Source organism: Rhincodon typus, chromosome 26 (assembly GCF_021869965.1).
Source record: "Rhincodon typus isolate 14 chromosome 26, sRhiTyp1.1, whole genome shotgun sequence".
In the NCBI taxonomy this organism is placed as follows: Eukaryota; Metazoa; Chordata; class Chondrichthyes; order Orectolobiformes; family Rhincodontidae; genus Rhincodon; species Rhincodon typus.
The window spans coordinates 30,257,230-30,270,964 of NC_063357.1; the positions used below are offsets into that span (position 1 = coordinate 30,257,230).

A 13,735-nucleotide genomic window follows, 5' to 3' on the forward strand; every position below is an offset into this window, starting at 1 on the left:
ACTGATACCAACACTGATACCAACACTGATACCAAAACCAACACCAACGCCAATACAAAGACCAAGACAACAAACAATTTGCTCTTGTTTGAACTTCCTGTTTATGGGAACATTTTATCCATCAGGACTTGGATAGATTGTTCATGTAAGATTTCTTTAATTCCATCCTGGACAAAACACAAAAGCTCAAAACACTATTTCGGAATGAAGTTGAACTGAACTCTCACCCGTATTGGGAAACAGGGATTTCTTTGAACACAAGTTCTTTCACAGTCAATGCCATCATTGAAGGTTTGGATGCTGCCAGAATGAGGGCTCAAACTCATATCATGATCAATCCACTGACCCCACTGTATTAACATGTAAGTGAGTTCTGTATCCATGATCACATCTTCATTGGGTGTTCTCAAGATTGTATTTGACACTTCGCAAACCTGGATGAGAAGCAGAAAACATTCATTACATGAAAACAACTCAAAGATTAATTTATCATCACACCATCTTTACTGCACTCTCATCTGCTCTTCTCTGTGCTGTGTTAGTAAATAAGGGGACACTAATGAAGACTGAGACCTCATCACAGCAGCTCCAGAGACACCCAAAAGGAGATGGCGATGTTTTTTAACCTGTCTCACAGATGGATCATTTCATGCATCAGTCTGCACCGTGGTCTTTCCAAATGATGCTCTGTGTTTTGTTCTGTGCCCGTACCCTCTAGAAATTGGGTTTGTTTAATGCAGGGATCAGTTATAAAGGAAGGTTAAAGGATGAAAAGACAGAAACGAGCTTCATCCTATCTGACTGGATTGGATTTATCACTAAGTGAAAGGACACTGTACTAATGCATCCACTGCCTGCTCCCTGTAAGGTGGGGTTCCGGACAGTTGACCGTAGGTTTTTCAATGAATTAAATTTATTTCTGTCTGTGAATAGTTACCAGTGGCAGATGGGCTCCTGATATTTGTTTCCCTGGAGCCCAGCCCAGTGGAAGTGAAAATCCATCTTCATAGTGAGCTGGGAGCCATTCAGGTGAGTGGTCCTGGAAAGCAGGAAAACAGAACATTCATTTCATCATTTTTAAAAGTGTAAGAGCGGTTGGGAGAGTTTTCCCAGACATCTGGGCAGAATTCATATGTTGCAAACGCTTGAGTTTTATGCTAACTTAAGAGTTGGTGACATTAATAATAACTCTTTGGCTCAGAGGTAGAAACCAAGCTTGGTAAAAGCAACTCGAGAGATGGAGAAAAAGTTACATTTCCATCTGAAATCAATGCAGGGACTGAAGTGAAGAACATTAATACATGAAGGAGGACAAAAGACAAGAATTTGGAAATGTTTGATTTGATTTATTATTGTCATATGTACCGAGATACAGTGAAAAGTATTGTTTTGCGTGGTAACCAGACAAATCATACCTTACATAAGTACATGAGGGTAATAGTACTGGATGCAGAACATAGCATTACAGCTACAAAGAATGTGCATAGAAAGATCAACTCTAATATATGAGAGGGCCATTCATAAGTCAGATAACAGCAGGGAAGAAGCCGTTCTTAAATCTGTTGGTATATATATTCAAAGTTTTGTATCTTCTACCCAGTGGAAGAGAGTGGAAGAGAGTATAACCAGAGTGGGAGGGGTGTTTGATAATGTTGGCTGCTTTCCCAAGTCAGAAGGAAGTTTACCTTGTAAGAAGCAAGAAGTGTTTGGACTGAGAACACCACAAGAGAATGGCCAGGGACAGAGAGGGCAGGGGTATATACAAATGTGTTCAGAGTGGTACCTTCCTTGGATTGCTGAATCTGACCCTGTTAACGTTTTAGCATACTGGGGAGGTTCCTTAGTTCAACACCATCTCTCTCAACTCCTCCATGAGTGTAAATGATCAAACCGTTTCTCCAACATCCAGTACTCGATAAGCAGGAAGTCCCTTTGATTGAAATTAGGAAAACCAAAGCCATTTGTCTTCAGTCCCGTGAGAGATTCTATTCCCTTACTTTCTCCTTAGTCCTTCTCCCTGCAACTGTCTTAAGTTGAAATAGACTGTTCTGCTTGGATGCGAAATTTGCTCCTGGGATATAAATTTATCTACCTCTGATCCTGTCTCAATTCATCTGTTACTGAAGCTTTTATCCATGCTTTGTTACCTCAAGTGTTAACTATTCCACCATACCCCTGGTCAACCTCCTACATTGTATGCTGTGTAATCTTGAATCCATCCAAAGCTCTGCTGCCCATGATCTCACTCATAACAAGTTCCATTCACACATTTCCTTTGCACCTGCTGACCTTTATATTGAATTTAAAATTCTACTCCTTATTTTTCAATTCCTCCATACCTCTTCCTTTAAGTAATTTCTTCCAGCAACCCTCCGAGATATCAGTGCTCAAGTAATTATTCTTGATTTTAATTGCCGTGTCATTAATGGGTGATCTTAATCCTCCTGATGCTATAAGCTCTGGAATGCTGTCCTTAAACATTTCTTGATCTCTGTTTTCCTCCCATAAGTCACTATTTAAAACCCAACATTGATGTTGTTTCTTCGATAACTACCAATATGACATGGTCTGAATGTTCCTGACATGTTTGCCAAATATATACCTCAAGAACAGTATTCTTGTTAAGACAAGTGTCTTGACTTACGCATAGTCTGGGTTCTGAGGTTACTGACAGCATAGAGCAAAATTACAGCAAATGCAATCAGGCTCCTGTAATCCCTAAACTTTTATGCAAAATGTGGTTAACTACACAGTTCTTTTCCAATGCCTCTCCTCGTTTGTCCAGTTTGGTGGGATGTCCTGCATTTGGTTCCTGAATCTGAAAACTGTTTCAATTCCAAATCCTGTATCATTATCTCCAACAAATGAATTGTTCAATTCCCCTTCCACCTTAACATTAGTAACATCATCCACCGACATAGAATCAGCTTCTAGCTGCATACTGAAGACAGTCAGCTCTACTTCTGAAAATATTTCATGGAGTACATTCATTGATATGAACATACCAAATTAGGATTAGCAGAAAACTGTTTGGCCCTTCAATCCTCCTTCACCATTCAGTAAGGTCATGGCTGATCTGTTTCTGTTCCGAATTGCACATTGCCATCTACCCCTGTGTTTTCCATGCCTACCAAGGGTCTTCCAACATTCGCTTTAAAAATATACAATGACCCCAACTCTGTCACTTTCTGAGGCAGAGAGTTCCAAAGTCACACAACCCTCATAGAAACAAAAACCTCTCATTTCTGTTCCAAAAGTGTCATCTCTAATTTTAAAAGTGTTCTAGACTCACCCATAAGGGAAAATATCCTTTCGGCATCATCTTGTCAAGACCATTCAGAAACTAACCATCTTCAATCAATCTAAACACCAGCAAAAACAAGCCCAGCTTGTTCAACCTTTCTTTATCATACAATCTGCTCATTCCAGTTATCAATCTAGTAAACCTCCTCAGAGCAATCTTAAATTCATTTACATCCTTCCTTTAATAAGGAGACCAAAAGATGTGATTGTATATAAAGGAATAACCATGTCCTTCCTTTTATGTTCAGTTCCTCTTGTAATTAAGGATTGCATTACCCTAGCCTTCTCAATCAATTGTGGCATCTACATTCTAACTTGTTGTGACTCATGGCCTGGAGTATCAAAATCCTTCTGCACCTTAGAATTCTGTAGCTGTTTTTTGTTTAAATATTTTAAAAAAAATTTTTACTGTCTATGTGAACAATTTCACATTTTCTCACATTATACATCATCTATCAGATTTTTGCAAACTCACTTAATCTATCCATTTTAATCTGCATCCATGTTATATCATCTTCACAAAATACTTTCCCTCCTATTGTTGTGTCACTCCACAGATTTTAAGGGCATGGCAGACCTTGGTGGAACACTACTAGTCAAATCCTGCCCATCTAAAAATGACCCATTTATACATGGTGCCTGTTTTCTGCCAGCCAGCCTGTCTTCTATCCATATTAGTATGTTGCCACCAGCATCATGAGCCCCTTCTTTGAATAACACCTTTTTATGTTGAACCTTTTTTAAAGGACTTTTGCAAATTCTAGTACTGTGCGCCAATAAGCTCCCCTTTATTCACAACGTGTCACTTCTTTAAAGAACTCCAATGAAACTGGTTAAACACTATTTTTCTTTCACAAAACTACAACTCTTCATGAGTACCTTGAGTTTTTTCAAGTGTCCAGCTTCAATCTCCTTTATAATCAAATTAAATGCCTTCCAAAAACAAATAAATGAACTGGCATAAAGTTGTCATTTTCAGCCTCTGGCCCTTTTTGAGTAGATGGCTGATATTCGCTACTTGCCAATCTGATGGAACCTTTGAAAAATCTAATGAAGATTGGAAAATTACCAACAACGTACCTTCTGCCTCATTAGTCAGTCACCTCTTCTAAGACCTTAAGATTAAGTCCATTAGGAACCAGAGACTTATTAACTTGTAGCTCCATCAATTTGCTCAATTCCGCTTCACTAGTGATTACAATTTCGTCAAGTGCCACTCTTCCTTCTATCAATTTCCGGATATGTATGAGATGTTCTTTGTATCCTCTACAGAAGCAACAAATGTATTCATTACATCCATAATTTCTTTACTATCTACTATTAACTCCCCATTCTCACTCTCCAGAGGACTATTGTTCACTTTACTTACTCTTCTTCAGATTCCTGTAGAAACTCTGGCTATTTGTTTTCACATTTTCTCTCATGCGCCAATTTATTTGTCCTGGTTAAAATTTTAGTCATTCTCTGCTATTTTTAGGATTATCACAAGCCATCTAACCTGCTACTCGTCTTTGCAGAATTATGGACTTTTTCCTTAAGTGTGATGTTTCCCCTAACTTCTTTAGATAAGCACAGATGTTGGGTTCACTTCTTGGTATTTTTCTCCTTTGTAGTGATGCACCTATTCTGAAATATCTCACTAAATGTCAGCCACTGCTTCTTTATTGATCTATCCCCTAGCTTAATATCTTTGTTCACTTCAACTAGCTCAGCTTTCAGGCCCACCTTGTTGCCCTTATTTAAATATTTCTCTCAAATGTTTAACAGACTGATGTCTGTAGTTGAATTAGGCAGCAAGATTTTAAACATTTCCAAGAGTTTTCTTGTAGATCAGTAGTTTAGCACAAAAGCCACCTTTCCACTTTTCTCTTCTGGACCTTTCCCCGATTAGAAACCTTCTCCACTGGGGGAGGAAACTGCTCCTTTTTCAGAAAATAAACCACCAATAAATCAGACGTGTCTCTAGTTAAAATAACAAGTTACAAGCACTGCCCAGCAGGAACAGTGCAAAGCAGAAAACAGGCCCTCTGTCTTTACATGTCCTTTGTCTTTGTATCCACAAGTGCCTTTATGCCTGACAGAATTTTTTTCCCACCACTAATTACCCATGTTTCTGAATCAATCACCAATTTGCGTGCAACGACCTCCAAAAATGAGGGCAAGTAGGAAAAGAAGAAGGAGGCTAAATCAAAATGGAGTTGGAGGGGAGAAAACCTACATACCAAAGTCCAATGAACATGACCATCATTCCAATCAACTCTGGAACTATTCTATTTTACCGTCCAAAGGACCCGCATTTCTAACACTGACATCAGACCCATTCTTCTCCTTTTCAAGCTCATATAAAATTCACTCATATTATGATTACTGCTATCTAGATTACCCTTACTCAAAGCTCATTAATTAATCTTGACACGTTACCCTTACCCCATGTTTAGTAAAGCCTGCTCTCTGGTTGATTTTAGAATGTAGCTCTAGGAAACTATCTTAAAAGCATTCTGTGAATTCCTGATTTAAGTACAATTGCCAATCTGATTTTTCCAGTTTATGGATAAGCATTGATGATTATTGTGGTCCCTTTATCATAAGAAATAATACTGGCTGCTTATGTACTTCTTCCTATATTGTGGTTATTGTTTGGGGTCCTTTGGATCACTGCTACAAGTGACTTCTTTCCTGTATTGTTCCTCATCTCCCGGTAACTGTTACTACACCCCTAAACCAAGGTCAATTCTAACTATTGCACCAATACTACCTTTGATTAGGTGTGCTAAGACTCTGCCTTTACCTAGCTTCCTATTCTTCTCGAACATGATGTGAACATTCCTGGCAAGGCCAGCGTTTGAGAAATCGGTAGTGAGCTGAGTTAATGAAAGAGCTTATGAACATAACAAACAGGAGCAGGAGTAGGCCATTCAACCCTTTATGATATGCTCTGCCGTTTGATTGGGTTATGGATAGTCTCATGGCGGACTCAACTCCAGTTTTTTTGCCTGCTGCGCTATAACCCTTGATTCTCTTATCAATTAAAAATCTGTTGCACTTGGTCCTGCAAATATTCAATGACGCAGCCTCTTGGGTACTGAATTCCAAAGATGAATGACACTTTGAGAGAAGAAATTTCTCCTCATTTCCATCTCAGGCTGGATTATATAGTACAGTTTGGTCCCTTTGCCCCCAGTTCTCCCACTCCCCTGCCTGGCAAGTGAATGGAGATGCCCAAATTCATCTAACAGTCAATTGGCCAGAGTGAAGCAAGGTATCCTCTGTCCTGAGAGATTGCTTGAGAATAAGGATATTTGTTAAGCAATTATTTCCTGAAAGTAGAGTAGGCAATAGTCACCAGCAGCATCGGTTCCTACCTGTTGTTGCACACAGAGGTGAAGGTCCTGTATCGGTCTGTAAAATAGTCGCTTTTACAGAGTGGGGGCTGACGTACAGCTAGACAGCCTGTGACATGTGCAATGGCATCCAGGTCACTTGGTGTTAACAAATCTGCAGGAAACACACACTCATTAGCAGTCCTGAGCTCTGAGAAGTTAACACAAGTTCACTGGTTAAACAACGATCTGATTTCCTGTTACTGCAGGACCACTGACAGGTACAGTCAGAAAATTCCTGAGACTCTCAGCCTTCCACAGTCCTTTGAGGTATCTGTGTTCCTCCAATTCCAGCCTCTTGTGCCTCTGCTCCACTATTGGTGACTGTTTCCTCAGCCCTAAGCACTGGAGATCCCTCCCTACACCTATCCATGTTCTAGCCCACTTTGCTCCTTAAAGATGCCTTAAAACCAACCTGTTTCATGGAGATTTTGGTCTGGGGATGTTTATGAGTGCACAGTTTCTCAAATTGGGCAACAGCTGGAGCTGACACCATCTTGTCAAATCAAAAGTCCCCTCCCAGGAAATCCACCCTGATCCTGCTCCTGCTGAAAGGATGGGACAGACTGACTGTCTCACTGGGGCACAAACCTGACCCAAGAAGCAGGTCTTGAACTGAGCAATCCGGTAAAATGCTGGGTAAGCCGCTGCAAGGCAGACAGTACACAGCCTCTTGGTTTACTGAATTCAATCACCACCACTAACCTGCCCTGACTCACACCCACCCTGACCGCTGTCTGCACCACCTTCCTACAAATGTGACTTTTCTGAGTCATCCTCACATGGCTCAGTTTGTAATGGATTTGTAAAGTCACAGTGATATCATTCACTGGCAATGATAGAAGGAGGAGACTGGGCCAATGAAACCATTTTTGTGTGTGCTCCAGGCCACAGTCTCTTGTTCTCTAACTGACCTGTTGTATTCAGTGAGCGTTTGTGAACTCGATGGACGTGGTGCTGAATGAGCCGTAGTGCGTTTTCCATGTACTCCGCTGACCGCACGGCAACTCTGGTCTCTGCCATTGGGTGCTTGAAGAAACGCAGGAGGTCACCAGCCTTCAAGGATCTTTTGCTCAACCGCTCTTTTTGGCTGGAAATTAATAGACTTAGGTCAGACAGAGAAAATGAGGAATTCAGATCCTGACTCAGACTACACCCATAGCATGTTAAAATGAACAACTCAGTGTCAGAATCATAAAGTCAGTGATGGAGATTCACTCACTGATCAATGGCTTAGATAAGAGCACTGTGTGTACTATATGCAAGTTTGCTGATGATACAAAGCTGGGAGCTAAAGCAAGCCGCAAGGTGGATGGAAATAAGTCAGCAATGGATAAAGCAATTGTATAAGGATTTGTGTTAAAAGGTGAGAATTATGTTGGCATTAAGAGGGATTTGGGTGCCCTAGAGAATGACTAATAGAAGATGCAGCAAGCAATTTGTGAGGTTTTTGACTGATTTGGGATTCTTAGGTGTTGAGAGAGATGAGGATTTAATATTGCAGAATTAAACAGTCTAGATACTTTACCAACAGCTTTACTGCTCTGGCTCCCGCTTTTTCTCTTCCTCCATCTACTGGTGCTGTTCAATAGGGCAATTTCAAGTGAACACTACAAATTGCTGCTTTAAAATGGTACAACACTACACAATTAGGAAGGAAAGTGGTATGCTGGCATTTCTTTCTCGGGGGTACATTGTAATAGTGCAGAGGACTTGCTGCAATAGCAGCTAGAGAATTGTGTGTAGTTTTCACTTCTTTAGTAAGGAAAAATGTACTTAGCTGCTGTAGTGAAGGCACACTAGTTTGATTCCTAACATATGAGGGCTGTGCTTTGAAAAGGGAGTGAGTAGAATGGGTATATTTTGTTTTGGGCATATGAGAATGTAGCATGAAAACACAGAAATGTGTATAATTCTTCAAAGATTGCAGAGAAGCTGTTTTCACTATCTGGAGTGTCCAGCCGAGGGTTTATAGGCCTAGAATAAGAGGTTAGCAATTTAGGACAATACCAGATCTTTGAATGAACTAACACATCAACAAAAAAGCGATGAAAGATGGCAGACCTGAACTATTAACTTTTTCTTCCTATACAAAAGCTGCCTTACGTGCTGAGTATTTTAACATGTTCTTCTGTATTTCAAATTGACAGTCTCTGCTGAAATTTGCTCTTCATAAAAGATGTTCTTTGCATTCTAAATATGATAGTCCTTATTCCACACAAATTTAGGGAGTTGAGCTCCTTATGGAAAACCCAACCTGACACTTACATAAGCAAAGAACCCACCTAACTCTGGTCCCCTTATATGCTTTGTCCACCAGTTCAATGGCTTCACGTACAGCTCTTTGTACAAATGGACTGCCCAGGGGTTCATCGTCATCTACAATAGAAACACAACACCTCTCAGTCACACAGTGCCAGTAGGATACATAAAAACATTTTTTGAGATAAGAGATTGAAAGATTGAATGAAAAGCTGAATACATGGAAGTATAGTAAAACTGTTACAGTGAAACAAACAACCTGTTAATGTACTGAGATATTTTTACATTCTTCCTTAATCTACAGTGTTAGAAAATGAAACAGAAGTAATTTGGGAACAATCTCCATCATTCAAAGAAAATGGTAGGGTACGTCTTAGACTACCATTGATAGAAAGACAGGAGAGGATATAGAGACACACACAAAGTGAAATCGAATTTTTGTATATATTGATCTGTTTCCTTTCTCAGTATTCTCTGCTACAACTACTCTCCCAAAACATTGCAATTGCCACATATTATTTGTTTATTTGAACCATACAAATAATACAGCATAGAAGGAGAGCATTTGGCCATCTTGTCCATGCTGACCCAAAGACATCCAGATGCCCTTTCTAATCCCATCTTCCTGCACACGGCCAATAGCCCTGCAGCCTACTGCAGTTAAGGTGCAGATCCAGGTTCTTTTTAAAAGAGTTTAGGGTCTGTTCGTTCACCAACAACTCAGGCAGTGAATTCCAGATATCTTCCATCCTCTACGTAAAAACACTTTTACCTCACATCATGTCTAATCCTGGCACTCAGCTTGAACCTATGACCCCTGGTTTTTGAACTGTCTGCCAAGGGAAACAGGTTCCTTCTGTCTATCTGTATCTCTGATCATTTCATATATATCACCATCGTGTTACCCCCTCAGCCTTCTCTGTTTCAAGGAAAACAACCCCAATCTCTCAATTTCTCCTAGTAGCTACAGTTCTCTAGCCCTGGAAACATTCTAGTAAATCTTCTCAGCACTCTCTCCAGAGAAATTATATCCTTCCTGTAATGCGGTGACCAGAACTGCACACAACACTCTTGCCGTGACCTCAGCAGTGTCTTATACAGTTTCATCATTATATCCTTGTATTCTATATCTTTGCCAAAAGAAAACATTCCATATGCCTTCATTACAACCCTACCTACCTGTCTTGCTACCTTTAGGAATCTGTCATTTGCACGTGCAAGATCTCTCACTTCATCTACCCCTGTCAGTATATTCCCATTTATTGTGTATACCCTTTTACTGCCTGACCTCCCTAAATGCATTACCTCACACTTAGAGTTGAACTCCATCTGCCACTTTCCTGCCCACTCCACTAATCCATCTGTATCATTTTGGAGCTCACAGCTATCCTCTATTATCCTCTATTATTTGGCCAATTTTTCTGTTGCCTGCAAATTTCCCAATTGTGTCCCTTATGTTCAAGTCCAAATCATTAATGTATAAAACAAAGAGCAGGGGTCCAAACACCAAGCCCTGCGGAACACCACTTGAAAAAGCTTTCCAATCACAAACCCATTATCCTTTGTTTCCTGTTATTAAGCCAATTTTGGATTCAATTTGACATATCACCCTTTATTCTGCAGGCTTTTATCTTTTTGGCCAGTCTGCCATGTTGGACCTTGTCAAATGCCTTACTAAAATCCATGTGGAAAACATCCCTGCACTACTCTCATTTAATTTTTTGAGGATGTGACAAGGATAATCAATTAAATTTGTAAGGCATGGCCTTCTCTTCACAAAGGCTGACTAGTCCATGCCTTCCTAAGTGACAGCTCATTCAATCTCTCAGAATTGATTCTAACAATTTACCCACTGCTGAAGTAAAACGAACTGGTTTATAAATTTATTGACATTTACATTGTATCTTTTTTAAACAACAGTACCATATTTGCATTCCTCCAGTCCTCCAGCATGTCACCTGTGTCTATTGAAGATTGGAAAATAATCATCAGAGCATCTGCTGTTTCCTTCCTGACCTCCTTCAACATCCTAGGGAACAATCCATTCAGCCCTGGCAACTTATTCACTTAAGGATTCTAACTCCTTTAACACTTCCTCTCAGGTTATGATTAATTTGTCCAATATTTCACACCATTCCTCATGGATTACTATAAGGTTACACCATCCCTTTCCTTCGTGAATACAGAGACAAAAAAATCATCTAAAGTTTTTCCCCACATCCTCTGCATCTTCACACTAGTTTCCTTTTACATCTCTGATTGGCCCTACTTTTTCCTTAACTATCCTTTTGCTGTTTATGTGCTGGTAAAACATCTTTTTAGGTTTTTCCTTTACCTTGCTAGCTAATTTTTTTTTTCATGCCTTTTCTCTGATTTCTTTTCTTTTTAACTTGACCTCTGTACTCTCTATACTTCTTTATGCTATCTGCAGTGTTAAGTTTTTTGTGACTATCATAAGCTTATTTTAAAGTTTGATCTTCTCCTGTATTTTGTCATAGTTTTCAGAACTAACAAGCACTTGTGTATTTCATAAAATACAGGGACACTTGTAGGAAGAGACAATATTTAGATGCACCAGGCTGTGCCATTTGTCTTTACTAACTCCATTATGTACCTTACTTATGTCCAGATCATCCTAGAGACGCTCACTTTGGAAAAGTTGTTAGTGACTCAGGAGGTGGTGACAACTGGTTACAATGAGTAAGGGAGAGTGGAATTGTGTTGTTCCTCTAGAGAGGCTGGAAAAGTAACTAAAAACTGAAGGAACAGCATATGTTGTAAATCAGGAACAAAAACAAAGTTGCTGGAAAAGCTCAGCACGTCTGGCAGCATCTGTGAGGCAAAAAAACATAGTTAACGTTTCAGGTCTGGTGACCCTTCCTCAGACTGTTTTACTTAACTCTGTTTTTTTCCTTCACAGATGCTGCCAGACCTGCTGAGCTTTTCCAGCAACTTTGTTTTTGTTCCTCGAAAAGTAACTACTTGTGCTGAAGAGCAAGAAGCCAAAATTCATGGGCAGAAGCATGAGAATTCAAAATAAACAAGCCAGCTGCTGAGTTTGTCCTTTAAAAACTACCCCCAACAAATCATGGAAAATTGAATGATATAAGATGGCCAATGAGAAAAAGGTCACAGCTATATGTGAACATGACAAAATCTATGAGGAGCCAATCACAAGCTGCTTGTCTTCCATGCTTGTTGCTTATAGGCTGACTAATGAGTCACTGGTGAGCCTATCAGCAGCAGATTCAGGAGGGAAGCAGCCGGAAATTGACTGGCTCAGTCCTGATTATTGGTCTTGTACCAATGAGAAAGTTGATAAGGGATAGTTGCTGTAGTGGGGAGAGGGAGATGGACTCCAATGGAGACAGGTTATGAGGGAAAGGCTACAAGATGAAAAGTTGCATTGGGAAAAACTGCAAGGAAAGGGGCTCTGATGGAGAGTTGGTGTGATTGGTAGCAACTATGAGGAGAGGAGTTCAGGGAGAATGGTGGTCTTCAGCCAATTCAATTTAATTCACATCATATCAAGAAATGGCTGAAGGCACTTGAGGCAGCAAAGGCTATGGTCTTGGACAACATTCCAGCAAAAGTACTGAAGACTTGTGTGCCAGAATATGCCAGTAGAGCTACAACATTGGCATCTACTTGACAATGTGGAAAATCACTCAGGTTTGTCATTTTCACAAGTAGCAGAAGAAATTAAAACCCAGTCAATAACAGCCTCAATCTACTCTCAATCAGAGGTAAAGTGATCAAAGTGGTGTTTAACAATGCTACCAAGCAGCAGTTGCTTAGCAATAGCCTGCTCACTGACACCCAATTTGTGTTCCCTGAGAGCCACTTAGCTCCTGATTTCATTAAAGTCTTGGTTCACACATGGACAAAAGTGTTGAATACCATTGGTGATGTAAAAGTGACTGCCTCTGACATCATGGCTACATTTGACTGAGTGTGGCTTCAAGGAGCCCTAGCAAAACTGGAGTCAATGGGAATCAAGGGGAAATTGTTCTGCTGGTTGGAGTGGTATCTGATACAAAAGATATTTGGGGATGTTGGGGGTCAGACATCTCGGCTGCAGGACATCTCTGCTAGAGTCATCTAAAGTGGTATCCTAGGCACAACCAGCTGCTTAATGTATGACCGTCGTTCATTACAAGGTCAGAAGTGGGGATGTCACTGATGATTGCACAATGTTCAGCAATATGTACAACTCCTCACGTACTGAAGCAGTTCCTGTTCAAATGCACCAAGGCTTGGCTAATATCCAGGCTTGGGCTTAAAAAGTAGCACGTAACATTTGCACTACACCAATTTGTTTTTTTTATTCATTTGATATGCTGGCATCACTGGCTAGGCTAGTATTTATTGCCCAGAAGGTAGTTAAGAGTTGACCACAATCAGCAAAGGTCAACATTAGACTCTTAATTTCAGTTTCTAATTGAATTCAGATTTCATTATCTGCCATGATGGGCTTTGAACCCAGGTCCCAAGAGCATAATCTGGGTCTATGGATTAATAGTCTCCTGATAATGCTATTAGGCTATCACCTTCCCACCAAGAATCGGGCAATGATTATCTTCAATAAAGAGATAATTTCACCACCCACCTCTTGACATTGATGGTGTTGGCATCACTGAATTCCCACAACCCCATCAACATCCTGGGGGTTACCATTAACCAGAAATTGAACTGGACTAGCCTTATAAACACTGGCTACAAGAGCAGGTCAGAGACTAGGAATCCTGTAGCAAATAACTCGACCACTTGACTCCCTACAGCCTGGCCAT

At 40.2% G+C, this 13,735-nt stretch overlaps 1 protein-coding gene and 1 pseudogene across 1 annotated transcript in view; one reads left to right on the forward strand and one right to left on the reverse strand.

Moving 5' to 3' along the window:
* LOC109926723 (eosinophil peroxidase-like) overlaps positions 1 to 13,735 on the forward strand; it is a 93,352-nt gene that overhangs the window by 39,878 nt on the left and 39,739 nt on the right. The window lies entirely within an intron of this gene.
* Positions 1 to 13,735, reverse strand: part of LOC109926715 — a 31,766-nt pseudogene that overhangs the window by 14,696 nt on the left and 3,335 nt on the right.